The sequence below is a fragment of the Mirounga leonina genome, unplaced genomic scaffold, assembly GCF_011800145.1.
Source record: "Mirounga leonina isolate KUSES-001 unplaced genomic scaffold, KU_Mleo_1.0 Mir_201, whole genome shotgun sequence".
NCBI classification, from domain to species: domain Eukaryota; kingdom Metazoa; phylum Chordata; class Mammalia; order Carnivora; family Phocidae; genus Mirounga; species Mirounga leonina.
Window position 1 is genome coordinate 11693744 of NW_023270504.1, and position 25729 is coordinate 11719472.

A 25729-nucleotide genomic window follows, 5' to 3' on the forward strand; every position below is an offset into this window, starting at 1 on the left:
GATGGAGCCCTGCATCGAGCTCCCTGCTCAGCAGGGAGCTTGCTACTCCTCTCCTTCTGCCTGAAGCTCTGTCTACTTGTGCTTGCTCTCTCTCTCTCTGTCAAATGAATAAATAAAATATTTTTTAAAAATTGTAAATTGTTAACATTTGCTTTATTCCTCTTTATTTTATATCTATATATACATTTGTCACGAGCACACTATGAATGCACAGATACGAGTTGTGTCTTTCCACAATGTTGGTTTTATTAATCATAAAGCAAGGCTAACATAATTACAAAGCAGGTTCAGGATTCCAAACTCAATGACATTTTGTTACACATTTAACTTGGTTTCATACACATTAAACAAAGCAAAGCACAATACAAAGTCATACAACAAAGGGTGAGAAGTTAATAACAAACATGAAGTCAGTCCATGAGCGCACAGTTGAGATGAGGACTCAGTCCGGTCCAGGGCAGCTCTCAGTGCATGCTGTGTATTATGCTCTAGCAGTGGAGGATCTCTATTATGTTCAGAGATCAATCAGGCAGAGGCTTTGGCACCAGCTGTCTCTTCAACGTGGTGAGATGTGAAAGGGTCAGTATCTGGAGAGTCTGAGAGTTTGCTGCAAAAGTCCTTAAAGGAGTTTAATCAGTCTTGGGCCTTTGCAGGCCTCTTCTGGTTCTGCTGGTTATCAGTTCTGGACATCATCTGGGCATCTGTGCTGGTTTCAGCAATATCCAGTCTTAGCTACTACGCCCTTGGCTGCTTGACATGAGTCACTGCTTGACGTGAGTGACTCCATCTTGCTTTCTACAATATTTTTAAACAATTTTTTTTTAAAGATTTTATTTATTAATTTGACAGAGAGAGAGACAGCGAGAGAGGGAACACAAGCAGGGGGAGTGGGAGAGGGAGAAGCAGGCTTCCCGTTGAGCAGGGAGCCCGATGCGGGGCTCGATCCCAGGACCCCGGGATCATGACCTGAGCCGAAGGCAGACGCTTAACGACTGAGCCACCCAGGCGCCCCTATTTTTAAACAATTTGAATGTAAGTTACAGATATCATGAAACTTCACCCCTAGATACTTCAGCATGTATGTCCAAAGAAATAAGGACATTCTCTCACATAATTACATTATCACTCTTAAGAAAATTAACAATAATTCCCTAATATCTAATATGCTTCCCATATTTAAATTTCCTAATCCATTTCTCTCTCTTTTAAAGATTTTATTTATCCATTTGAAAGAGAGAAAGAGAGAGAGAGCGAGAGCATGAGTAGGGGGAAGGGGACAAGCAGACTCCCCTGCCAAGCAGGGAGCCTGACGCGGGGCTCAACGCTGGGCTCCATCCCAGGACCCTGGGATCATGACCCGAGTGAAGGCAGTCACTTAACCGACTCAGGTGCCCCAATTTCCTAATCATTTCAAAAATATTTTGCATAGAGGTGCCTGGCTGTCTCAGTCGGTAGAGCATGCGACTCTTGATCTCTCCATCTCAAGGTCATGAGTTCAAGTCCCAAATTGCATGTGGAGCCGACTTAAAAATTTTTTTTAAATGTTCTGTACAGCTAATTTTTCTCTAATATGCATCTTTTAGTTTGGCAACAGACCTTTTCAACTTTGAATGAAACTTCTTAACATCTAAGTAATGTCTATGTTTATCTAGACCTTTTATTTCTACTTGTGTAATTAAAGGTTTTGCATCCAATTAATTCAAAGACAGGAGGGGAGAAGACTTGCATTTTTTCCATTAAGTGGATCTTTTGCTTGAACCTAATATTAAATTAGACCTAATGCTGTTGCTAAAAGGATGTAGGTCTTAATGGTTTTTAAATAAGAAGGGGTGGATTACAGGGTATTCTGAGACTATCTGTGCCCATTTTAGGCCACTTTTGACCTCTTAGCTTTCTTTTCAGTTTTTCAAGATTTTCAAGATTCTACCTATGTTTACCGACTAGTCAATATGTGCTAGAGACATATAATTAAGATAGACATGGTCTCTGCCCTCAAGGGAGAAAGATCACTTAATAGTTTCAGTAAGAAGAAAACAATCATGTTTACTGAAAATGTACTCTACAAGAGCTCAGAATTGGTATTCCCTTTAATCCCAGCCTCAATCTTTTGCGTTCCCTGGCCCCGAGGTCTCCATATGTCAGACATCTGGGTGTCATTGTTATATACCATTTCCCGCGCCCTCACCCCCCTGCAGTGCCTTAGCCTGGTGCTCCAACTCTCCAATCCTGCAGCATTGATGCTATTTATTCACCCCTAAAGCACCAATATACAAGTTCTAGGCACAAAGGTCCTGGAGCCTCAAGCCCTTTGGTCCCACGACTCCTGGATTACAACTGGGGAAAAGAGAGTAACTGCCCAAATGTTTTAGTCAGCTATTGCTGCAATAATTCTGCAGAATACACCACTCCAAACTCAGTGATTTAAAACTACAAGCATTCAAAAATAAATAAATAGGGGTGCCTGGCTGGCTCAGTCGGAAGAGCATGCGACTCTTGTTCTTGGGCTTTGGAACCCCACATTGGTATAGAGATTACTTAAAAATAAAATATTTTAAAATAAAAAAAGCATTCATTTTCTTTTACAGGTCTGTGGGTTGCTTGCTCCTTGGCTATTCCAGGCAAGATACTTTTTTTTTAAGATTCTTATCTCTAGTCTCTGGGTTCCAAGTTCTAGGTTGAAGGTTGGGTTCACATGTGCTCCATGTGTTTATATAGCAGCTACCCAGGTCAAATCGCCACAGCACAGGAAGACAAGAAGCCTGTGTTCACATAATTTCCTATTACATCATCATATACTGTTGATTAAAGCAAGTCACATGGCCAACCCCCAAGTCAGCATGGCAGGGAAACAGAGTCAGAAGGGAGTAGAGTGAATTTTTGGGGAACACTAATGTATTAGACCAAGATTTCCAGGAAAAAAGGCACAGAAGGGGGTAGAAAGGATAGATTCAAGGGTAGGACACAGAAAAGCTAAATTCTGGCCATGATTAGAGCTGGAAAAGCCCCCCCAAAACACTACCTACCAGGAAGTAATATGGAGGACCCACCTTAGTGTGTGTAATGATAATAGTGATGAAATGCTATATAATAAAAAAATTCATCATAACCATCAAAAAAAAAATGAAATCTTGCCATTTGCAATGACATGGATGGAAGTAGAGGGTATTATGCTAAGTGAAATAAGTCAATCAGAAAAAGATAATTATCATATGATCTCACTGATATGCAGAATTTAAGAAACAAGGCAGAGGATCATAGGGGAAGAGAGGGAAAAATGAAACAAGATGAAACCAGAGAGGGAGACAAACCATAAGAGACTCTTAATCTCAGGAAACAAACTGAGGGTTGCTGGAGGGGAGGGGAGTAGGGGGATGGGGTGGCTGGGTGATGGACATTGAGGAGGATGTGTGTTGTGGTGATGAGCACTGCTACTCTAGGCTGTGTAAGACTGATGAATCACAGACCTGTACCCCTGAAACAAATAACACATTTTATGTTAATTTAAAAAATAAATTAACTGGGTGCCTGGGTGGCTCAGATGGTTAAGCGTCTGCCTTCGGCTCAGGTCATGATCACAGGGTCCTGGGATCGAGTCCCACATCGGGCTCCCTGCTCCTTGGGAGCCTGCTTCTCTCTCTCTGTCTCTCATGAATAAATAAATAAAATCTTAAAAAAAATAAATAAATAAATTAAATAACTAAATAAATAAATTCATAAACATTGGTACTGCTGAGAGAGATGAAGAATCAACAAATGAGGAAAATATTACAATTTTATTTTTTATTGTATACGATAAATTATACCTCCTTGCTTGGGCTGCTTACCTTTTTTTTTTAAGATTTTATTCATTTGACAGAGACACAGCGAGAGAGGGAACACAAGCAGGGGGGGTGGGAGAGGGAGAAGCAGGTTTCCCGTGGAGCAGGGAGCCTGATGCAGGGTTCGATCCCAGGATCCTGGGACCATGACCTGAGGTGAAGGCAGATGCTTACTGACTGAGCCACCCAGGCGCCCCGGCTGCTTACCTTTTATGATTCACAATCTAGGTACAATAACTACTACAAATATCATTAGATACGTCAAATTGTGTTATTTTACTTATAGTAGAAAAGTTTATATGCCGTTTATAGATTTTTGCCATGCAATTTGATTTTTTGATCTAAACTAGATTGCAAGCTAAGATAATAGAAACAAAAGAATATAATAGCTATTTTGCAGAAATTATTAATAGAAAAAATGGTTAAACAATTGGATTAGATTTAAGAGATAGATAAATCCAAGATATTTTTGTCTACAAGCCTATGTGACTTTTTGAATAGTACAATCAACAAAAGCCAGAGAGTCGTGAAGGGTCTGAGAAATAATCTATGATACTGTGATTTACAATAAAAATATATATATTTGGTCTTTGACTCATTCCTGGCACAGAGCTCCTGAAACCTTTGTAAATTCCTAAGAGATAAGAGCCCTGGGAGAATCTTTTGCTCTAACGAGGCTACTCTAGGTGGGCTCCTGGACGGCTTCTGGATGCAGGCTGGTAAGTGCAAAGACTAAGCCATGGTTAGAAATTTGGAATTTTCAGCCTCACACCCCACACCCCAGGGGAGAGGGGCTTGAAATGGAGTTAATAATTGATCACTGGTATATGAGGAAGCCTCCATAAAATCCCAATTCAGAGTGCTTCCAGGGTTAGTGAACATATCCGCACACCCCACATCTAAGGAGACAGAAGCTCCTGTGCTCAGGACCCTCCCAGGCCTCGCCCTATGTATCTCTTCATTTGGCTTTTCATCTGTATCTTTCATCATACTACATAATAAACTGGTAAACGTGTTTCCCTGGTTCTGTGAGCCACTTTATCAAATGAATTGAACCTGAGAAGTGAGTCATGGGAACCTCAGACTTACTGTTGGTCAGAAGCACAGGTGACAACCTGGATTTGTGGTTGGCCTCTGAACTGGGGTGGGAGTAGTTTTGTGGGACTAAGGCCTTAAGCTGTGGGATCTGATGCTATTTCCACGTAGATAGGGTCAGAATTGAATTCAGTTAAATTGTAGGACACCCAGCTGGGGTGGGAGAATTGCTTGGAATAGAGAGAAAACTCCCATACGTTGAAATTGGGTGCAGAATCTTATGACTGTCAACTATTCTTCTCAATCTTATGCAACACATGCTGCTTCTCTCATCCAGATTGCCTTGTGACTTGTTTTGACCAACGACCTATGGCAAAAGTTATATTGTGCAGTTAATGCTATGCAGTTAAGGACCTTTCCGTTAAGGGGTCTTCTTGAACATTTCAGCCTCAGCTGAGCTCCCAGCTGAATGTAGCCAGAAGAGTAGTCCTAGTCAATACCATGTTAGCAGGGATGCCTGGGTGGCTTAGTTGGTTAAGCATCTGCCTTTGGCTTAGGTCATGACCCCAGGATCCTGGGATCAAGTCCCACATTGGGCTCCTTGCTCAGTGGGGAGCCTGCTTCTCCCTCTGCCACTCCCCCTGCTTGTGTTCCCTCTCTTGCTTTCTCTCTGTCTGTCAAATAAATAAAATCTTAAAAAAAAAATAAAGTTAAGCATACACTTATAGCACAACCCAGCAATTCCACTCTGGTATTTATCCAAGGAAATGAAAACATATACCTATGCAAGGACTTGATCCTGAACATTTATAGCATCTTAATAGCTCTAAACTGGACCCAACCCAAATGTCCATCAAGAGGTGAATGAAGGGGTGCCTGGGTGACTCAGTCGGTTGGGCATCAGACTCTTGATTTTGGCGCAGGTCATGATATCAGGGTTCTGAGATAGAGCCCCAGGCTGGGCTCCACACTGGGCATGAAGCCTGCCTCTCTCTCCCTCTCCCTCTGCCCTGCTCCCCACTTCTCTCTCTAAAAAAAAGAAAAAAAGAGGGCGCCTGGGTGGCTCAGTTGGTTAAGCGACTGCCTTCGGCTCAGGTCATGATCCTGGAGTCCCCGGATCGAGTCCCGCATCAGGCTCCCTGCTCGGCGGGGAGCCTGCTTCTCCCTCTGACCCTCCCCCCTCTCATGTGCTCTCTGTCTCTCATTCTCTCTGTCTCAAATAAATAAATAAAATCTTTAAAAAAAAAAAAGAAAAAAAGAAAAAAGAGGTGAATGGATAAGCAAATAGGTTTCCTTTTATTGCTAAGCAGCATTTCATTATATGGATGTACCATTCAGTGTACCACATTGTTTTCTATTCACTCTCTCTCTCTCTCAAATAAATAAATAAATCTTTAAAATGGCTCTACATGGGATGCCTGGGTGGCTCAGTCGTTAAGCGTCTGCCTTCGGCTCAGTCATGATCCTAGGGCTCTGGGATCGAGCCCCTACATTGGGCTCCTAGCTCAGCCGGGAGCCTGCTTCTCCCTCTGCCTGCTGCTCTCCTTCCTTGTGTGCTCTCGCTCTCTCTTGCTCACTCTCTCTCTCAAATAAATAAATAAAATCCTAAAAAAAAATAAAAAAACCAAAATGGCTATACAGGGGTGCCAGGCTGGCTCAGTCAGTAGAGCGTGTGACTCTTTTTTTTTTTTTAAAGAGTTTTATTTTATTTATTTTATTCATTTATTTGGAGCATGAGTGGGGTGAGAGGCAGAGGAAGAAGAGAGAATCATTTTTTTTTTTTTTAAAGATTTTATTTATTTATTTGACACAGAAGGAGAGGTAACACAAGCAGGGGGAGTGGGAGAGGGAGAAGCAGGCTTCCCGCACAGCAGGGAGCCCGATGCGGGGCTTGATCCCAGGACCCTGGGATCATGACCTGAGCCGAAGGCAGACGCTTAACGACTGAGCCACCCAGGCGCCCCAAGAAGAGAGAATCTTAAGCAGTCCCTGCACTGAGTGTCAAGCCCAATATGGGGCTCAATCTCATCATCCTGAGATCATGACCTGAGCTGAAATCAAGAGTCAGATGCTTAACTGACTGAGCCATCCAGGTGCCCCGAGCATGTGACTCTTGATCTCAGGGTTGTGAGTTCAAGCCCCACATGGGGTGTAGAAATTACTTTAAAATAAACTTCAAAAAAATAAATAAAATGGCTATACAGTTTGCACTTCCACCAGCAACTCCTAATTTTTATGAACTGGATTGTGTCCCCCCACCCCAATTTTTCTGTTGAAGCCCTAACCCCCAGTGTGACTATATTTGGAGATAGATCCTTTAAAGATATAATAAAGGCTAAATGAGTTCATGAGGGTGAGGACCTAATCCAATAGGACTAGTGTCCTTACAAGAATAGAAGAGACACCAGAAGTCCACACACACAAAGGAAAGGTCTAGTTAGGACACGGTGATATGGTGGCCATCTACAAGCCAGGAAGAGAGGCTTCACCAGAAACCAGCCCTGTCAGCACCTTGATTTTTGACTTCCAGCCCCCAGAACTGTGAAAAAAAATTTTCTGTTTATGCCTCCAAGACATATTCTGTGATAGCAGCCAGAGCAGACTAATCCAGGTATGTAGTGGTATTTCATTGTGGTTTTAGTTTTCATTTCCTTAGTGATTAATAATCTTAAACCTCTGTTTGTGTATTTATATGACATCTCTAGCTCTTGTGATGTATGTGTTTGTATATAATTATGAATATTAGTGCATCAAAACCAATTTTTGCTCTACAAATTTCTTAATTTGTTAGGATACTTGTTTTTACCATGATGCTGTGATTCATCAGCATCTGTATTTGCATAATCTTTGTAAAAATTAGGTTTCTTTTTTTGTTTTAGATACAAGGTTTTTTGTTTTTTTTTTTTAAGATTTTATTTATTTATTTGACAGAAAGAGACAGCGAGAGAAGGAACACAAGCAGGGGGAGTGGGAGAGGGAGAAGCAGGCTTCCTGCTGAGCAAGGAGCCGGATGCGGGGCTTGATCCCAGGACTCTGGGATCATGACCTGAGCTGAAGGCAGATGCTTAATGACTGAACCACCCAGGCGCCCCCCCAAATTAGGTTTCAATGCTGAAATTTTTAAATGAAATTTACAATAGTCTTCACAATGTTAGATGTTCAGATGTTTCACCTTAGACAGAATGACCTTCCAAAAACTTTATATTGATTTCGTGAATTAGATGAAAAAAAAAACTATTATTGAAATGAATGGATTTTCTGTTTGAAGCATGCAATAACACTGACATAAAAGCAGGCATCATTTTAACTGTTTGTAAAGTCTTATTCTGCTAATGGAGCCAACATACTAACAGCTATTGTTCCACGTTTCATAAGTGCATAAGAAAGCATTCAATAAAAAAATGAGTGAAATTAATTGAAACAGTCATTTGATCTAATGCATCACATAGTGGTAGGTAAGTGGGCTTTCTACACCTGCTCATGTTAAATTTTTGTCTTTCAGCATAGTCTTTTTATTTGTTTTTAAAGATTTTATTTATTTGACAGAGAGAGACACAGCGAGAGAAGGAACACAAGCAGGGGGAGTGGGAGAGGGAGAAGTGGGCTTCCCCGCAGAGCAGGGAGTCCGATGTGGGGCTCCATCCCAGGACCCTGGGACCATGACCTGAGCCAAAGGCAGACACTTAACGGCTGAGCCACCCAGGTGCCTCGGGCATAGTCTTTGTAAAAAAAGTGCTCCCTTTTGAAGTAGATGCCAATGCTTTTTCAACTGATTTGTCTTTTGGATTTTCAGTAGTTGGTACAATCACTATGGCCCCCATGGTGGATGTAAATAGCGGCAAACACATTGTGCAAGTTACATTTCCATCATCAATGGAAATACAGTACTTAATTTTTCATTAAACATGTGTGTTATGGTTGAATTATGTTGTGTTCTTCTCCAAAATTCATGTATGTTAAAGTCCTAGACTCCAGTACCACAGAATATGTTCTTATTTGGGTCTAGGGTTTTGCAGATTTTTTAATTTAATTTAATTTTTTATTTTTATTTTTTTTTTAAAGATCTTATTTATTTATTTGACACAGAGAGAGAGACAGCGAGAGAGGGAACACAAGCGGGGGAGTGGGAGAGGGAGAAGCAGGCTTCCCATGGAGGAGGGAGCCCGATGTGGGGCTCGATCCCAGCACCCTGGGATCATGACCTGAGCCAAAGGCAGATGCTTAACAACTGAGCCACCCAGGTGCCCCGGTTTTTGCAGATTTAATTAGTTAAAATGAGGTCATACTGGAGTAGGGTGGGCCCCTAATCCAATATGACTGGTGTCCTTATCAAAAGGCTAAATCGGGATACAGTACACGTACTGAAAAACAAACTGAGGGTTCTAGAGGGGAGGGGGGTGGGGGGATGGGTTAGCCTGGTGATGGGTATTAAAGAGGGCACGTATTGTGAAGATAAAGAAAGCGATTGGGGTGATGCCAAAAGATGCTAGAAAATGACCAAAAGATAGGGGACAGGCATGGAATAGATTCTCCTAAGCAGCCCTCAGAAAAAACCTACCCTCCCAATACTTCTTTTCAGAATTCCAGCCTCCAGAACTGTGAGACAACAAATTTCTGTTGTTCAAGCCACCCAGTTTATGGCACTTGTTATATGGAAGCCCTAGAAAACTAGTATCTGGGTCCATGTGTTGGAAGTAACCACATAATAGGAAGTTCTCTTAATTTACTATCATGTAGAAGAAAATGCTAATTTAACAAGGAATAAAAATGTGATACTTGGAGCTTATATATATATTGTTAATAGATCAATAGTCTCGGGGTGCCTGGGTGGCTCAGTTAGTAGGGCGTCTGACTCTTGATTTCGGCTCAGGTTTTGATCTCAGGGTTGTGAGATCTGACCCCAAGTGAGGCTCCTCGCTCAGCGCTGGGTCTACTTGAGATTCTCTCCCTTTCCCTCTGCCCCTCCCTGCTCATGCTCTCTCTCTCTCCTTAAAATAAATAAATAAATCTTAAAAAAAAAAATAAAACTCAATAGTATCTATAACAATTGCTTAAAACTTAAAACAATCAGAATTTTTCAGGTAAGAGTATTTTACCATTGCTACAGTCATAGTGCAAATAAAAAAATCAAACCAAATTTTAGTAAGTTTTAGCATTGTTTTAAAATTCCCTTGGCAGGGCACCTGGGTGGCTCAGCTGTTAAGTGTCTGCCTTTGGCTCAGGTCATGGTCCCAGGGTCCTGGGATCGAGCCCCACATCGGGCTCCCTGCTCAGCGGAAAGCCTGCTTCTCCCTCTCCCACTCCCCCTGTTTGTGTTCCCTCTCTCGCTGTGTCTCTCTCTGTCAAATAAATAAATAAAATCTTAAAAAAAAAAAAATTCCCCTGGCAACGTTTCAGAAGCAATCAGGATAAAACAGCATTAGATAGTCATGCTGCTAGATCTTTATTATAGAAAACATTTCAAGTTTACTCATTCTGTTTTGATTTTTGTAGCAGTGTATTCACACTGGGTATTACCATATAAATAATCTCTGAGTGAAAGTTGCCATTATTTATATAGTGGCTTTAGGATACTTAACAAATACATTCAATTCTTGCATTATTATTAATTTGATTAGGTATGTTTGTAACTTTTTACATTACAAAATATGAATGAGAATGTGCCATGTATATTTTTTTTCTTGTGATAAGAAACATCCAGAATTGTGATGCCTCCAGCTTTGCTTTTCTTTTTCAACATTCCTCTGGCTATTCGGGGTCTTTTCTGGTTCCATACAAATTTTAGGATTATTTGTTCCATTTTTTTGAAAAAAGTGGATGGTATTTTGATGGGGATTGCATTGAATGTGTAGATTGCTGAGCGAAATAAGTCAATCAGAGAAAGACATGTATCATATGACCTCACTGATATGAGGAATTCTTAATCTCAGGAAACAAACTGAGGGTTGCTGGAGTGGGGGGTGGGGTGGGAGGGATGGGGTGGCTGGGTGATAGACATTGGGGAGGGTATGTGCTATGGTGAGCGCTGTGAATTGTGCAAGACTGTTGAATCACAGATCTGTACCTCTGAAACAAATAATGCAATATATGTTAAGAAAAAAAAAAAAGAAGATAGCAGGAGGGGAAGAATGAAGGCGGGGCAATCAGAGGGGGAGATGAACCATGAGAGACGATGGACTCTGAAAAACAAACTGAGGGTTCTGGAGGGGAGGGGGGTGGGGGGATGGGTTAGCCTGGTGATGGGTATTAAAGAGGGCACGTATTGAATGGAGCACTGGGTGTTATACGCAAACAATGAATCATGGAACACTACATCAAAAACTAATGATGTAATGTATGGTGATTAACATAACAATAAAAAAATTAAAAAAAAAAGAGAAACATCCATATTATAACACAACTCTACTGTTGCAAAGCTTCCTTTCAAGGAGGCTCTTTCACTTGATTCTTGACCAGATGGTTGTATGTAGGTAGCACTACTAAAACTTTAGAACTTGCAATGTCTTTCAGAATTTTTAAAATAAACTATAAACTTACAGGTTGGGCTTTTTGTTTTATTTTTTTTAGGGATTTTGTTTACTTTGTCTTACATTTTAGTTACTGAAGACTTACAAGGTTATGTACAGAGATACCATCTTCTGTACCAAAAACAGACAAGAGTATGCTGTCAATATTTGTACTGTAATGTGAATCTATACTGGTGAAAGCCAGTATTTTTATTCCTTATTCCTTATTTTTATTCCCTTATTAAAACCTTAGTGTCCTTTTGGGGTGCCTGGCTGGCTCAGTCGGTAAAGCATGCAACTCTTGACCCTGTGGTTGTGAGTTCAAGCCCCTTGTTGGGTGTAGAGATTACTTAAAGATAAAATCTTAAAAAAAAAACAAAAAAACAAAAATAAAATCAAATCTTTTTTTTAAGATTTTATTTATCTGAGAGAGAGAGAGAGCGCACGAGCAGGGGGGAGGGGCAGAGGGAGAGGGAGAAGCAGACTCCCTGATGAGGAGGGAGCCTGATGCAAGACTGGATCCTAGGACCTTGGGATCATGACCTGAGCTGAAGGCAGATACTTAACTGACTGAGCCCCCCAGGTATCCTAAAATAAAATCTTAAAAACCAAAAAATAAATAAAATAAAATTCTCCTGGCAATATGAACACTTCGTGCCCACTCCCAGGGTAGACTGCTCCCACCATCTTACCCTTGGCACACTACTGATCCACACCCTTGTCTAGTGCCCTCCTATATCGACTCTAAGTTTGACCTTATGATTTGATTAGGCCAATGCTACATTAGTAATCATGACAAAAACAGAAGCTTATAAAAACACAGCTAGGGGCGCCTGGGTGGCTTAGTTGGTTAAGCATCTGCCTTTGGCTCAGGTCACGATCCCAGGGTCCTGGGATCGAGTCCCTCACTGGGCTCTCTGCTTGGTGGAGAGCCTGCTTCTCCCTCTCCCTCTGTCTTACCACTCTGCCTACTTGTGCTCTCTCTGTCAAATAAATAAATTAAATCTTTAAAAAAAAAAAAAAAGAAAAAGAAAAACACATATATTGGGGCTAGCTCTTTCTTGTAGTCTTGAGACTGCCACGGGAAGAAGTCTGGACTAGTCTGCAGACTACATGGCCCTACCAACAGCAGCACTTACCACAAGACTTGTGAGTGAGGTCTTTTTTGCAGTCCAGCCCTGGTCAGGCTACCAGATGACTGCAGACACATGAGTAACCCTAGGTAAGAGCAGCAGAAGAATCTCCCACTTAAGCCAGCCCAAATTGCTGTGATCCATGGAATTATGAGCAAATAAAATAGATGTTCTTCTAAGCCACTAAATTTTGGGGTTCATTTTCATGCAGCAATAGATAACTAAAGCATCATCATAAGGATTTTGGCTTTTACTCTGAGTGAAATGGTTCTATGAACTGAATTGTGTCTCCTCCCTGCCCTCTCCATTCACATGTTGAACCCCGCATGTGACTGTATTGAAGACAGAGCCTTTATAGAGGTAAGTAAGGTTAAATGAGCTCATAAGGGTAGGGCTCTGATCCAATAGTATTAGTGTCCTAATAAGAAAAAACACCAGAGAGTTTCTTCACATTTTCTTTGATATGTGAGGACATAACGAGAAGACAGACAGTCTTCAAGCCAGGAGGGGAGCTTTCACCAGAACCCAACCAGGTTGGCACCCTGATCTTGGATTTCTGGTCTCTAGAACTGTGAAAAAACAAAGTTCTGTTGGTTGAGCCACCCCGTTTATGGTATTTTGTTATGGTGGCCCAGGCTGATTGATACATATAGGAAGATAATAGTTTTTGAGCCAAGGAGTAACATCATCTGACCTTTCAAAAAAATTATTCTGGCTGCTACGTTGAAAAAACCAAACAGAAAACCCAGAGGTAGCTGAGGGAAGAAACAAGAAGACCAGTTAGAAAGGTGGTGGAATGGGGCGCCTGGGTGGCTCAGACTTGGGCGTCTGCCTTCGGCTCAGGTCATGGTCCCAGGGTCCTGGGATCGAGCCCCGCATTGGGCTCCCTGCTCCGCGGGAAGCCTGCTTCTCCCTCTCCCATTCCCCCTTCTTGTATTCCCTCTCTCACTGTCTCTCTCTGTCAAATAAATAAATAAAATCTTAAAAAAAAAAAAAAGACAGTATCATTGAACTCGATTAGAAACCACTGTACTTTTCATCACTGCTCTTGTAGTTAAAATAAAGGTGCCAGTTTCATTGAAAAATGTTCTTGAGGACAGAGTAAACATTACTCATTAAATCTCAACCCTTCAGTACATATTTATTTAGCATTCTGTCTATCAACATGGAAAGTCCTTTTATAGCCAAAGAACTAGGCTTGTCTTAAAGAAAGACACTTGTGCCACAGTTTGAATTGCAAGTTGAACTAACTGATATTTTTCATGGAACACAATTTTTACTTGGAAAAAAAATGACTAACAGAAAAAAAATATGCTTTTTCAGACTTGGGTTTTTAACAGACATTTTCTTGAAAATGAACCAAGTAACCTTGCCACTTCAAGGAAAACAACTGATGGCATTCATTACCAGTGATAAAATTTGAACTTTCAAGCAAAACTTAGAATTTTGGAAGACTTATAGCTGCCCCTGTGAGCTTGATAGATTCCCAATACTTGTTTGATGAGATGGATGGTGATAATAGCAAATCTGATTTTTTTTTGATATCATATAATGAGATGTGCAGACATTTGGAAGATCTGCATAATTCAAGGAAACAATATTTTCTTTTTTTTTAAGATTTTATTTTTTTAAGTAATCTCTCCACCCAATGTGGGGCTCAAACTCATGATCCTGAGATCAAGAAGAGTAGCATGCTCTTGGGGCACCTGGGTGGCTCAGTTGGTTAAGCCTCCAACTCTTGGTTTTGGCTCAGGTCATGATCTCATGGTCCTGAGATGGAGCCCTGTATAGGGGCTTCATGCTCAGTGGGGAGTATGCTTGAGATTCTCTCCCTCGGCCTCTGTCCCTCACCCCCTCAGGCTCTCTCTTTCTCTCTCAGATAAATATTAAAAAAGAAATACTCCTTCCTTTTCCAAATACATATCTGTGTAAGGTCAGATGTTCTTCATATGCTTCAACCAAAACAACCTGTTACAATAGATTAGCTGTTAAATTGGACTAGGAGTGGGCAAATTTTTTTCCATAAAAGTCCGTATACTAAAAAAGTCCGTATTTTAGGATTTGCAGGCTATATGATCTTTGTCACAAAAATGCAACTCTTCCATTGTACTGAGAAAGCTGCCATAAACATACAGAAGTGAATGAGTATGCCTGTGTTCCACTAAATCCAGTAAAATAGGCAGTGGGCTGAATTTGGCCTGTAGGCTATAGTTTGTGGATCCCTAGACCTCCAAGATGGACATTAAAGAGATTTTTAAAAATGTAAAACAATGTTAGTCTTATCACAGTTTTGGAAAAGACAGTTTTCTTTTTCACAAAAATGGTATTTATATTAACATGTAATTGATTTATAATTATTATTTTTAACTGAATCAATAGATAATTATTATATATATTATATATATTTCCAGTGGAGTAAATATTAATAGATACAAGCCATGTAACCAAAAGCTTTTTGATGTTCTCAGTAATTTTTAAGATAGTGTAAAGGGGGTACTGGGACTAAAAAGTTTGAGTAGTAGTAGTAGTTTAAAAGTTGGGGGTTTAAAGTTTAAAAGTTGGCAACATGAGAAGGAACCAGCAAGTGAGACAGCTCACGACAACGTAGGAAAACTGGAAATGTGAATTCCTGGAAGCCAAGTCAAGAAATTCTTTCAAGGAAGATGGTGTGAGGTTAACTATGTCCATTGAGAATAACCTTGTCAAAATGCTAATGAAGAAACCAACAGACAGGGAAGTGTTAAGCTTCAAGGGAGAGAAGGACTAATCATTTTTTGTAGGACACTGGAGAAGAGGAAGGTGATGGTATCCAGAGCACTGGTTGAAGACTTTGTTTTAATGAGTGAAAAGTCCCACTTCTATTGAAACAAGAGGTAGTAAATAAAGGATGAGGGCAACTGTAGACACATTTGTAGGTGCAGAAGCAGGAAACTGAGGGAGTGCCAATCTGATGGCTTCTATTTTCGCTTAGAAGTAGGAGGTGACGCATCTGTTGAGATGAGGGGGTGAAATGTTTGGAGGCTTAGAGGATGAACAAAGTGAAAGGCTGGAGAAAAGAGAGCTGACTAGGGAAGTTAGAAGGGAATCCAGGTAATGTTGAGTTTCCAGGTGGGATTTAGGATCATGAATATATCATTCAATGCACCAATCTGTATAATTGTTGGTTTTTCTCTAGCAAATATTTAACAGTCCAAGTGTTAGTACAGATTTACAGGCAACAGACCTGCTGGACAGGGGTAGGTAAGTATTTTTCTGTAAAGAGACAGACAGTACATATTTTAGGATTTGTGGGCCAGATGGTCTCTATCACAGCTATTCAACTCAGCCTCTGTAGTGTGAAATCAGCCATAGACAATATGTAAACGAATGAGCATGACTATATATTCAAATAAAACTATTTATGGACACTAGAATTTGAATTTAATACAACTTTCATGTGTCATAAAATATCCTTATTTTGAAATTTTTAACCAGTTAAAAATGTAAAAATAATTATTAGCTTGTGAGCCATATGAAATAGACAGTGGGTGGATTTGATCTGCAGTGCCCACAATTTGTGAACCTTTGCACTAGACTGTGGCAGATTATTTTTTTTTTAAGATTTTATTTATTTATTTGTCAGAGAGAGCGAGCTAGCACAAGTAGAGGGAGTGGCAGGCAGAGGGAGAAGCAGGCTTTCTGCTGAGCAAGGAGCCCCATGCAGGACTTGATCTCAGAACTCTGGGATCATGACTTGAGCCAAAGGCAGTCGCTCAACCTACTGAGCTACCCAGGTGTCCCTAGACTGTGGCAGATTAGAAAAAGTTGCACCATCAGGAAAGAACTACCCCAAGACTTTGAATACAGCTTGGGTTGGTTTCCACTCGTTCCCTTTGTAGGGTGCTCTTGTGTAATGTATAACATGCATCTATTTATTTTATTTTTGTTTTTGTTTTAAGTAGGTTCCAAACCCAACATGGGGCTTAAACTCATGATCCTGAGATTAAGAGTTACATGCTCTACTGACTGAGCCAGCCAGGCACCCCAATATGCATCTATTTATATGATGGTCCTTGCAGAGTTAGTCTATCTGGTGATATGACAAAAGGAAATAAAGTATGGGAATTGAGGATATTGATACAAAATGTCTGAAGTGATGCACCACTGCAATATAAACAGGATAGAAACAGAAGTTAAAGTAGAAAGCAGCTGATAGACACCCATGTCAGAGGGCCAAGGGCAACTAAGTCTTGATGAGCTCAAGGAACTGATGGTTAACAGAAGTGACTAAGGGAAGAATTGGAAGGAAGATCAAAGTTCTAGAGTGGTATGTTTGCATGTAAGATTTTAGAGTGAAAGAGCTCCAGGTTAATAACAGGATATGGCTGGTTCACCCAGGGGTCAAGTCTTTGATGAGAAAGAGGTAATGACCAAGTTGTCAATAAGTGACAGTACCAACAAAGGTTAAAGATTGATGTCATGAATCATAAAGGAACAGAGAGAGTGCAAATGTAATGATCTGAAAATGGTTTAGGGACAAAGTGAAGATCCAACAGTTGCTCTAACACATGTCTGACACTCCTTGGTCATCTCCCTTCTAAAAATTAGCTCCCAATCTTTTGCTCCTGTACTCCAAGGAGTTAGGTCCTTCGAGATCCTTTTCTTTCCTCCCATAGAACTGGTCTGGCAGGAAGACAATAGTGAAGAACCTTAGAGGCTAACAGGTGAGGGAGCAGAAAAGCTTGGTGAATAATTTTTGCTTTGAAAAAACTCATATTTTTCAACTGTCTACTGGAATCTCCAAGTTGAATGTAGTAGAGTCTTCTTAAGCTAAATATGTCCAAAATAGATTTTAATTTCCTCCTTGACACATTCTACCCTTTCCCCTATCTAAACTTTTGCTTCCCCTTGAGTATATTCTCTCAGACACAGACCAACCCTCCCTGCCACAATTCCTTTCACAGCTATCCTTAATCCATCCAGCTATCTTTACAGCCACTGTTACTTCTCTGCTTCAGGCTGTCATCATCTCTCATCTAATAATCTCAATAATCTCCCTAACAACCCTGACTTTATTTGTGATTTCCATAAATTGTTCATCATGGATTTTTTTTTGCATTAATTTTGATTTTTAAAAAATATTTCATTGGGGCACCTGGCTGGCTCAGTCAGTAGAGTGTATGACTCTTGATCTCAGGGCCCTGAGTCTGAGCCCCACGCTGGGTGTAGAGATTACTTAAAAATCTTTAAAAAAAAAAAAAATTGCATTAAAATGTCATTTATCTTGTTTACTGAATCTTCTGGTGCCTCCTTCAATTGTGCATATAAAGCAAGTGCTTCTTCACTCACTTGACCCTTGCTCCAGCCCTACTTACTACCTCTATCTTGTCTCTTGCAATCTGTTTTCCAATCAGCAAGGACAGTCAACTAAAATACATATGTAGTCATGCCACATTTGTTTAAAATTCTTTTTTTTTTTTTAAAAAAGATTTTATTTATTTATTAGAGAGAGAGAGCACAAGCAGGGGGAGCAGTGGGCAGAGGGAGAGGCAGACTCCCCGCCAAGCGGGGAGCCTGATGCGGGGCTTGATCCCGGGACCCTGAGATCATGACCTGAGCTGAAGGCAGATGCTTAACTGACTGAGCCACCCAGGCATCCCTCTGCTTAAAGTTCTTGAGTGAATCCCTCTCAGGTTAATTCAACAAAACTGCTGGTCTCTGCTTACTATTTTAGCCTCTTTTGTAGATTTCCTCCTCCTTTACTCATCGTCACCGTGACTAACATTATGCAAGAGCACAGAATGAACACACTGGTTTTAGAGCTTTACATGTATTATCTCATCCTATATGATGAGGTGAGGTAAACACTATTATTTTATTTATATATTATTTTATAGCCAAGGACACTTTAGTATAAAGTTCTGAAATTCCCCACATCTAGATTTCTTTTATGCTTTTCCCCATGTTTCCATTGTCTGGAGACTCTTCAATCCCCTTCTCTAGTTGCTTCCTGTGGCAGGCTAAATAATGCCCCCTTGTCCCACAGAGACATCCACATCCTAATCCCGAGAACCTCTTACCTTACATGGTAAAAGAGAATTTACAGATATGATTAGGTTAAGAATTTAAGAATTTTGAAATGGGGTCATTATCCTGGATTATTTGAGTGGGTCCAATGTAATCACAAAGGCCCTCACAAAGAGGGAGGCAGGAGGATCAGAGTGAGAGAGAAGATGAGATATGGAAGTCGAGGTCAAAGTGATGCCATTGCTGAAAGGGGGCCTATGAGCCAAGGAATGTATGTGGTCTACAGAAGTAGGAAAGGGTAAGGAATAGATTCTTCTCTAGAGCATCCAGAAGGAATACAGCCCTGGAACACCTTGATTTTGGACTTCCAATGTCCAGTGACCAGAACTGCAAGAAAATAAATTTGTGCTGTTTTTTAAAATTGATATATAATTGGCATATAACATTATATTAGTTTCAGGTATAAAACATAATTATTTGATTTTTGTACATATTGTGAAATTATCACCATGATAAGTTTAATTAACATCCATCACCACACAGTTACATTTTTTTTTCTTGTGATGAGAACTTTTAAGATCTACTCTCTTAACAACTTTCATTAAGTATAGTCACCATGCTGTACAAATATATGTTGTTGTAAGCCACTAAGTTTGTGGTAGTTTGTTACAGCAGCAATAGGAAACACTTCTCAGGGAAGCCTTTTCTGATAACCGCCCCCGCCAACTGGATTAGCCACTCCTCCTCAATGTTTGCTCAACTCCCTGTCCTTGCCTCTCCCATAGCATTGGACTTGCTGCATTGCATTTCCTTGTTAGGAGCCCATCTCTACCTCTAGGCTGTATGTTCCTCCAACAGGGATCATGTTATATTGTTCCTCCCTATCCCCAGAGCCTAACTTAAAGATACACACCTGCGGCTCACTAGATATTTGTTGGATGATTGAATGAATGAATATGACTTCTCAATCAAAGAGGGCTAAGGTTATGTATTTATATTAAAATCATAGGTAGTGGCTATTTAGTTTAAAATGCAACTGAATTTGTCTTCTTAGCAAGAAAAGTAAAAATAAAAAAGGCACAGATTGGACTTTCCTGAATGCCCCATAAACAAAAAAGGAAGAAATGGTTACCTCAACAACAATGAGAAATCTGCTTTCCTTAGAGAAACAAAGTAACAAAGCCACAGAGAGTGAAATAATAAAGAAATTTTGAGGTTTAGCAGGGGCTTCTAAGTTTTTTATACAGTGAAACATATGCCTAGACATGACATATGTGCCTGCTACCAGAAGTTTTTATTCATGACAATAGTGAATTAAATGTGGCTGTACTGGGGCGCCTGGGTGGCTCAGTTGGTTAAGCGACTGCCTTCGGCTCAGGTCATGATCCTGGAGTCCCGGGATCGAGTCCCGCATCGGGCTCCCTGCTCGGCGGGGAGTCTGCTTCTCCCTCTGGCCCTCCTCCCTCTCATGCTCTCTGTATCTCATTCTCTCTGTCTCAAATAAATAAATAAAATCTTTAAAAAAAAAAAAAATGTGGCTGTACTGGGCTTGCTACTATCATAGCATGTGACTCATCATGAGTCAGGGCCACACGACATTTTATTTATTCTTATCTTCCTTTTGTTGTAAATCTTTGTTACACCCCAGTTTCACAATGTAATTTTAGTATGCTGATTCCCAAAGGCAGAGGTCGTTAGAGAATTTAGAGGGGTCATTACAGAGTCACCTGAGTTTCTCTCCCATCCTCTACCTTACCACCTGTTCAGAACTCTGGCATGGGGGCTGTGTTCTCTGCTCAGGGTACTACAAGGCTGAAACCAAAGAGTCAGCTGAACTGAGTTTTTGTCTGGAGGCTCTGGGGAAAAATTCACTTCTAAGCTCATTGGTGTAGTTCGCACAATTCAGTTCCTTGTGGTTGTAGGATTGAAGTTCCATTTACTTGCTGGCTGTCAGTGGGACCTGCTCTGAGCAACTAAAGGCTACTGTTAGGTCTCTTCCCCTGTGGCCACCATTGTTACTTCACAACATGGTATGTTTGCTTTCTTCCAGGCCAGCCAGGGCACAGTCCTCAAACTTCACCTCCTGCAACCAGCCAGAGAGAAAACTCCCTACTTTTTTTTTTTTTTTGCTTTCTCTCTCTTTTTTTTTTTTAAGATTTTATTTATTTGAGAGAGAGAATGAGAGAGAGAGAGAGAGCATGAGATGGGGGAGGGTCAGAGGGAGAAGCAGACTCCCTGCCGAGCAGGGAGCCCGATGCGGGACTCGATCCCGGGACTCCAGGATCATGACCTGAGCCAAAGGCAGTCACTTAACCAACTGAGCCACCCAGGCGCCCCAAAACTCCCTACTTTTTAAAGAGTTAATACAGTTAGGTCAGGCCCACCTAGATAATGTCCAGGTAAGAGCTGGTAAGAGCTCAATGAATGATGAGCTAAAACTCCAGAAGAGCAAAGACTCTTCTTCAGCTGAAGTAGCAGTTTCTAGATTTTACAGAGTGGGTAAATTGGCCATTCATATTTTGAAATTTGTGCATTGTCTAGAAGATTAGAAATCTAAAGCTTTTGCTAAGTTTTCTGTTATTCAGAGTACCAGATGTCTTAAGCAACAACTGTGTGTTTTGTAACCACTTAATAGAGAATGATTAAAAAAAAAAAAAAAGCCCTGTTATATGTAACTGATGAATTATTGAACTCTACATCTAAAACTAGTCATATACTATATGTTGGCTAATTGAATTTAAATTAAAAAAAAGGGGGCACCTGGGTGGCTCAGTCGGTTGAGTGTCTGCTCTAGGTTTAGGTTGTGATCTCAGAGTCCTGGGATTGAGCCCTGCATCAGGCTCCCTGCTCAGCAGGGAGTCTGCTTCTCTCTCTGTCCACCCCCACCCCTCCTGACTTACGCTTTCTTTCTCAAATAAATAAAAAATAAAATCTTTAAAAAAATAAATTCTAAAAAAAAAACAAGATGTTAGTTGATAACTAACTAAATAAATAAAAATAAAAGCCCCCAAGGAGCAAGGTACTTACTTATTTTCTCCTAGACCCCATTTCTGTAATTCCAGTTACCATCACCATGTGACAAGGAAGGCCCATCAGTGTTTTCTCTGTGGATAGGTTACACCTGGCAAGGTAAGAAGAGAGCTGAAATGAGCCTTTGATTTAGTCAATTATGATGTTGACTATAAAAAAATATTTTAAGGGATGCAAGGCTGGCTCAGTTGGAGCATGCAGCTCTTAATCTCAGGGTTTTAAGCTTCAGCCCCATGTTGGGTGTAGAGATTACTTAAAAAAATATTTTTTTTTAAGTATTTTAAAATAACTATTATATTTATATTTTAGCTTGTTACATAATGAAACATCAAAATAATATATCCTATGATCAACTTCATTAATTTATTTATTCTTTTGACCCCAAGCAAAAAATTTCCAGGCAACTTTCCAATGCCATCCATCAGCTGTTTTTTCCTTAATCCTAGTTATTAAATCTTCATGTGTTGCTACTCCAAGCCTATAATCATTGAGGAAATTGACTAAGGTATCCTCATTCTGCTAATCCCTGCTTATTTTTCACAAAATTACTAATCATCAGGGAACATCGGAAACCATCATTTCTGAGTCAGAAAAACAGAAAATGGGGAAAGTTGTGGATGACAAGGACTCTTGGAACATTAGACAATCTGTCTTTTATCTGGAAAGAGATGGATTTGATATACTGTCGTAAGTTCAAGGTGCCCCAAAGCTAGGATTATTTGATTTGAAATACGTAACTTTTAAAAACTAAGACAAAGTAAAAGGAAAAAAGTATAAAGGATATTTTTGTCTTTGTATCTTACTCTACGTCACGGTAATTTTTGTATTTATGCAACACCTCAGTTAAAGGAAGCCCACCTTTCAAGGCTCTAAACATAAAAAACAAAACATTTTAGTTTGATGTCATTTTAGGCATCAAGGTCACGTTGCAAGGGAAGAAGTGGCGAGGTCATGACAGTGGGTCCTGCCCACAGATGTACTTTTCAAACTTCAGAAACGGTGACGGCAATACATTTCACCAGCAGACAGCTTTTGCCCTCTTGGAATGCTGCTTGAAGCTACCACGCTAGAGCCAATCCATCCTGCCGTGGAATCTATCCCGCTATGCAGGAGAGACCTGACAGCCAGCGCCAAAATGACAGATCTGTAAGGCCCACATTCCAGTGTAGTCAACCTACATGCAATTACATGAGTGGGTCCCGCAAACCTGCAGAACTGACATAGGCAGGCCAGGTCTGAGGACCCAGAGGGGGGTCCCACAGGACAAGGCAAGAGAGTCCTTCCTTGGCTTCACACAGGATAGAAATCAAATTCAAGCCAGGAGGAAGTGAAAGCAGAGTTTGCTGAGTTGTGTAAGTGACTGAGTATAGCAGATGGAGTGTCTGGGAGACTTGGAAAGGGAAGGAGAATGAGCCTCTTTATTGCTTGGGGTTAGGGGTTTATACTGGAAAGAGGTCCAGGGTACATGTTTCTTCAGGAATCCAGGGCAGGGTCTGATCAAAGGTGAGTGACAGGTGAACAATAGGTGTTATTTCAAAAATCACTGAAGATAGGGGGTATTGATATCAGCGTCAGCAGAGGTTTGTTCAAAGCTAATGTCCTGGAACACATTTAGGATCCAGTTCTTGGATGTCATCAGGTATTTGGGGGCCTATGATGAAATTCAAAGAATGATTAACTTTCTTGCTTCCCCATTGGAATGGGAACATAGCTTCTTTGACTTATTCAGATGCAAGGTGAAATATAGAACATGAGGAAATGGGGCCTGGCAGAAAAAGCAGAGATGGAGCCTTTCTAAAAAGGAAGTCCCTTTAGTTTCCCCTCTCAGAGCTATCCAACCAACCCACAGAACAGTGAGCATAATGAATTCTTGTGAAGTCACCAGGTTTTAGGGTGGTCAAAACAGATTAGAATAATTGAGGAAGACTTCATGGAACTCAACATGAACAAAACTTTTCTTGACTTTCAGTCTCGACTTTCAGACTTCATTTTTTCTAATAATGATGCCACCACTTCTTTTACTCTGTTTTGAAACAGATGCACTTTTTTTCTTCCTGTCTTTCTCTCCCTGATATATAGTGTCTAATTCTTATCAATTTTTCCTTAATGATATCCTTCTCAATTCTCTTTTCTATTACCACTGTCACCATGTTCATGCCAATTTAATAATGAAAGTACAGTGGGCGCCTGGGTGGCTCAGTCGTTAAACGTCTGCCTTTGGCTAAGGTCATGATCCCAGGGTCCTGGGATCGAGTCCCACATCGGGCTCCCTGCTCAGTGGGGAGCCTGCTTCTCCCTCTCCCACTCCCCCTGCTTGTGTTCCCTCTCTCGCTGTCTCTCTCCCTCTGTTGAAAAATAAATAAAATCTTTAAAAAAAAAAGAAGTACAGCAATGATTTTTTTGCTTTCGGTCTTCAGCAGTTCAATTTATCTTGAATCCTCATGTAACTGTCATTGTACCAAAATATTGTTCCAATTACGCTTCTTTCCACCAAAAAAATTCTTCAATGGCTTCCTTTGCCTACACAAGAATGTTCTTGATCATCAGCTTTATCTATTGAATCACCCCCTTCCCAATTCTGATTGCTATGTATATTTCGAGGCATAGCCTAGCTTTCAAATTATCATTTTTCTCCAAAAAAAATCCCAACTCCAGCCAAACTAGCTTACTCACAGTTTCATAGTTTGTTTGTTTTTTTTTAATATTTTTGCTGTTGAATTTTTTTCTAAATGAATCCCCATGATCTAGAAATGTTCCATTTAAATTCTACCTTCCATGTGAGGCTTCTTCCCTAATTATTCCCAAATTATCTTTACAAACTCCTTTAATATTTTATTGTCCAAATCATTCAGTTAATACCCACGACTATATAGTCATTTATTATAGTTACATTTATTATGTATACATGTTTTATCTACACACCTAAATTGTAACCTTCTGGAGATCAAAGTCTACATTTTATGCTTTATATGAAGTGTTGTCAGTAAATATTAATTGATGTTGAAAGAAGCAGTAAGATTTGAGGAGGGGGGGAGAGAAGGCCCATTCTAGAGGGATAGGAGCAACAAGTGAGAATATGTATGGTTTATTCCAGAGATGGGAAAGATAGTATCAAATAAAGGGTCAATTTAATTACCCAGCAACAACAACAATTCAGCACTCAGCTATCATTCTTCACCTTGCTTACTTTTTTTCCAAGGCACAGTGATGCTCATTTATGCCTCAGGACTTTTACACTGTTGTGGAAAATATGATCACAGAAATAGAATTTTAAAAATACTTTGTTGTTTGCAAAAACTGTGTTACAGGAAGGAAAGAGGGGGAGTGTTCACTAACCGGAGGCAAATTACCACCATTCGCCAGTGCCAGGATCTTTTTTACACCTAAGTTGTCCTCCCCATCCCCCAGTTGCCAAGTGGTTAGCAGGGGAGGAAATGCCTCAAAACACCCAGCGGGGTGGGGGAAGTATGAGCCGTGTAGTCAAAAGGAGAGTAATGCAGATGGCATAGGCCAGTGGAAGAGTCATGAAAAATAAAGCTAGTATCATTGGTAGGGGGCCAAGTTACATGACCTAGCAGAGTCTTATAGTCTAGATTTTAAATTTTGGCTTTTAACTAAATAGCAGTAAACAGGCACTGAAGAGTAGGATGAATCAGGGGATGTTTGAACAAACCTCCCTTAGCTGGGGGAGATGGTGGGTCATTTTCTTTATTCAAGTGGGAAGCACGACACAGATTATCTACCTGGTGGTCAAGACACAAGGGGGAGTAGCAGTGGGTACGGTCCCAGGGTATGCAGCCGGATTTAAATTTGGAATATTTATTCAAGTCCCAATATCTTTATTTATTTACTTTTTTAAGCCCCAACATCTTTAGTATTAAAAGATATGTAACTGACTTACCTTATTCCAATATGGTTTCCACAGTATTGCTAAAATTTCAGCTTCACTTCATTTGAATTGCAGCAGCTGTCTGCAAGTACAGCACCAGTAATGTGTGAAACTACTCCGTCCAGTGGGAAGCAACACAACTTATAGCTGGTTTAAAAGTCCCTTACCCAGCTATCTAGAACAGACTGAATAGGGTTCCTATCACAGTAAGCTGTACAGGGTACTAGCCGTCAACTCAGCTCACTTTTGTTCTTGCCATCAATTGTAGTAATTAGTAACCTCTCCACTTGTCAGCATTCTTCTGTTGAATAA

The 25729-nt window shown here is 40.4% G+C and overlaps 1 long non-coding RNA gene across 3 annotated transcripts in view; it reads right to left on the reverse strand.

The window, feature by feature from the left end:
• Positions 1-224: 224 nt before the first annotated feature.
• The window catches only part of LOC118025581, a 32104-nt gene continuing 6599 nt past the window's right edge, over positions 225-25729 (reverse strand). Inside the window, exons 3-5 of one of the 3 annotated variants that reach the window (XR_004683357.1) lie at positions 25430-25499; positions 21526-21619; positions 225-795 (exon numbers count right to left, since the gene is read on the reverse strand). This is a non-coding gene — a long non-coding RNA (uncharacterized LOC118025581). Of the gene's footprint in view, positions 796-18349; positions 18886-19979; positions 20014-21525; positions 21620-25429; positions 25500-25729 lie in introns of those variants that run through there. The other 2 variants (XR_004683358.1, XR_004683359.1) reach the window with 2 other exon arrangements.